Source organism: Choloepus didactylus, chromosome 5, assembly GCF_015220235.1.
Source record: "Choloepus didactylus isolate mChoDid1 chromosome 5, mChoDid1.pri, whole genome shotgun sequence".
Taxonomy (NCBI): domain Eukaryota; kingdom Metazoa; phylum Chordata; class Mammalia; order Pilosa; family Megalonychidae; genus Choloepus; species Choloepus didactylus.
In genome coordinates, this window is record NC_051311.1 from 141,207,049 (window position 1) to 141,210,694 (window position 3,646).

Below are 3,646 nucleotides of genomic sequence, written 5' to 3' on the forward strand. Positions count from 1 at the left end.
AAGTCTCCATGGGATGGAATAGGAAATAGATGGCATGACTACACTTTCTGTGACTGCACTGGGTAATTTCACTTAATAATCATTTTGGTTTTCCCTCTCCCTACATTTTCCCTGAGAGAAGGTTAAGCTCTTTGGGATGTGAATTCGTTCTCTCAAGTCATTAAGGTTCCACTTAGTGCTCTGCAGCTGTGATTAATTAAACTGTACTCAGGTTCCCCAAAACATAATTCCCCATATCCCTAGTGGAATTTGAGGAAGAAAGTTACACAGGTACACATGAATAGACCCAGACATGAATATACCCAACTAGGTGTTTCTTTCTTTCTTTGTTTTAAGCCCACAGCACCCAGTATCCCCAGGTGGTCTCCCATCCAAGTACTAACCAGGTCTGACCCTGCTTAGCTTCCAAGATCAGACAAGATCAGTTGTGTTCAGGGTGGTATGGCTGTAGACTGGGTGTTTCTTGAGGACTGTCTAATCTATGCATTTTGCCTCCCATAGTTGGTGGTGGAGGTATCTTGTGAGAGTGGGGGCATGATGGGGTTCCTGTTTCATTTCCAGTGTTGTATTTCACATATATTTTTTGCTAATGTGTCTTATCTAGTAATATTTGGGAAGAGGATGATAGACAGTAAGAAAATAAAGTATTCTTTCTTTTAATTAAAATGCTAACATACGGCATGATCGTTGAGTGATTGCATTACAGAACTGCTACTTGTTCTGCCATAGTTAAGTGTGATTTGATGCATCCATTATAAGCCTCTATTCTCTGGGGTTTATAACTTGGCCAAAATGGTCCCTTCAGGCTGAAACTTGGCAGACATCTCAGCCTAATTACAGTCATTTTCTTTTTTGGATTAATAAAATGGAATTATTACAGTGCTTTAAGCCCACTCACCCCCATACTTTCAAAGTTGTGTTTTCATAGCCACATGAATTGTGAGCCCTTGAGCCTTTCAAATAAAACAGCAACTTAGCAAGAACCAAAGAACCAACTTAGCGAGAACCAAAGGGTTTCTTTAATACCTGCGAGCTCCACGATCCAGGGATTCCATGGAGAAGGACTGATCCTTGCTCAAGCAATTGCAGCAAGGAGGCTAGGAAATCAGTGCCTTAATGATGAGGTTCATGGGGATGTGACATAGGCCAGCACTTTGGAGTTTGCTGCCTTCAGTTAGCAGATGCATCTCCTCTTCCCAAGTGCTGGGGCCACAGTTGCCGTCCCAGTCCTCCCTCAATTTCTAACTGCTCCCTTAGAATTATCCTACACCCATCCGCCTTCCATTTGCCTCACTCATCTCTACCCATCGGCAGGTATGGGCAATGTCCAAGGGGGTTAGAGGTTATTAGGAAGGTCTTGGTGAGGTCCTTGATCAGGATTCTTCTCCGGAGGTATCACCCATGAAACTCTTTTGGGGCCATCCAGATAGGTTCAGTGGCTTTGCCAGGCTACAAAGTGCCATGTGAGTGACTTGTTTGCTTCACCTCATGTTATCATGGTATTACTTTTGCCAGAGTTATTTGAAACAGAAACCACAAATGATAGTATTAATATCATCATCATTCCTTAGCTGCAATAGATGAGATTTGACTTAAAGTTCTACATCTTGCTTTTTCTTTTAACTTTTTTCAAAGAAGTTGTTAATTTTTCAGAAAAATCAAACAGAAAATATGGAGTCCCCATATATACAGTTTACCTTTTATGTACCTTTTTGACATTTTTAAAACTTGAGGTTATGTCAGAGGAAAGCACTGTGGGATATAGAGACAAAAGCTTTTTGCAAATTTTAGACAGCTTCCCCACCTAAAATTGCCATCTACAACTTAGTTGTAGTTTTGTGATGAAACCAGTCAAGGCATCTGCAGTTTACAGCTTGTAATTCCCTGGGCTCTTGCTTGTAAATCTATCTAGAAATGTCATGAATACGTAATATGCAGATGCATTCTCAGTGTACCACCACAATATAAATAGGCTACATGGGCTTTTCTAAAAACAACAAGAGTTGGTTAAAAAAAAAAAAGAATCTACTCAGTTTTCTACACTGTGCAATCCATTGAGGAGACTGTGGACTCAAATACTGAAGATGCTCTGAAAGAAAATTTTGCTGAATCAGTTCCTTCCTAGAGGCTGGCATGAATGAGTCACAATCTATGAAGGGAAAAGAAGGTCAGGCATATCCTGAGCTGTCAAGGATTTCTTTTACTTAGAAGGATTGGTATTTGTGTGAGTGCAGTGAATAAATAAAGTACATTAATTGTACATAAAAATGAATACTCCAGCAATTAAATTAAAACCCAAAAAGGTTTTGAATGATAAAACTGAAAACATTTTAATTGAACATAATTCTATTGAAGACTGTTAAATTACCACCTTGGAACAGAAGCACAAACAATGTGATAATGAGCTATGGAACCAAAATTTAGAGCAGATAAACTGAAAAAATTACAGGTACCCTGGTGTAAGAAATACACAGTGCTGATGATATGAAAATATGAATTATTTATATCTTCTTTAAATGTACAATGTAAATTTTCTGAGAATTAATTTCTGCTGGGAAATCAGTAAACAGTAAACATGGCTGTTTCTTAAGGTAATATTTTCCTTCCTAAAGGTTATTATTATTATTTTATTATTGTTGTAGGGGGAGGAAGAGAAGATGAAAATAATGTTCAAGGTTGAAATCTGCCAAGTTGTAGTTATGCTGGAAAATTAAGTCTTTTATTTCTAGGCAACATCTAAGGCAGACAGTTACAAAGTGATTTTTCCCAAGTTTCTCTCCAAAGGATAGCCAACATGACTGAGTACAGTTTACATTTAAATTTAATTTGAAAGGCATTTTTACATTTACTGTTGTTCACCAACTAAAGACCATAAAAGCTTTTGCATTTTCAACACCTTGACTTGTGTGCAGATGAACACCTGTCCTTACTTTTGCTTATTAATTTATTTTGGATATTATCCCAGTTTGCTAATGCTGCTGTTACGCAAAATACCAGAAATGCATTGGCTTTTATAAAGGGGATTTTTACGGTTACAAATTTAAAATTCTTAAGGCCATAAAAGTGTCCAAACTAAGACATCAACAAGAGGATACCTTCAATGAAGGAAGGCTGATGGCATCCGGAACACCTGTCAGCTGGGAAGGAACGTGGCTGGCATGCTAGTCCTTTGCTCCCGGGTTTTATGTTTCAGGATGGCTTTCCCCAAAATGTTTCTGGGCTTCTGTCTTTGTTCCTCTCTCTTAGCCCCTGTGCATCCTTGTTTCTTTCTCCCAGGGTGTTTCTCTCTGAGCATCTGAGTGTCCTCTCTTAGCTTCTCTGGGGCAAACTCTCAGCTTCATCTATTAGCTTAGCATCTCCAGACATCCTTCTGTGTGCATCTCCAAGCGTCTCCAAGCATCAGTGCCTGTGTTGCCTCCTGAGCTCTCTTAAGTACTCTGGTGAACCAATCAAGACCCACCCTGAATGGGCAGGGTCCACACCTCCATGGAAATAACCCAATAAAAGTACTCACCCACAGTTGGTTGAGTCACATCTCCATGGAAACACTCAGTCAAAAGGTTCCACCCAACAAGATTGGGTTAAAAATGATGGCTCTTCTGGGGTCCATAACAGTTTCAAACTAGCATAAATATACATCATTATT

The 3,646-nt window shown here is 39.2% G+C and overlaps 1 pseudogene; it reads right to left on the reverse strand.

Annotated features, from left to right (window-relative positions):
• Positions 1-334: 334 nt before the first annotated feature.
• On the reverse strand, positions 335-453 carry LOC119535578 (annotated as a pseudogene).
• Positions 454-3,646: the final 3,193 nt, after the last annotated feature.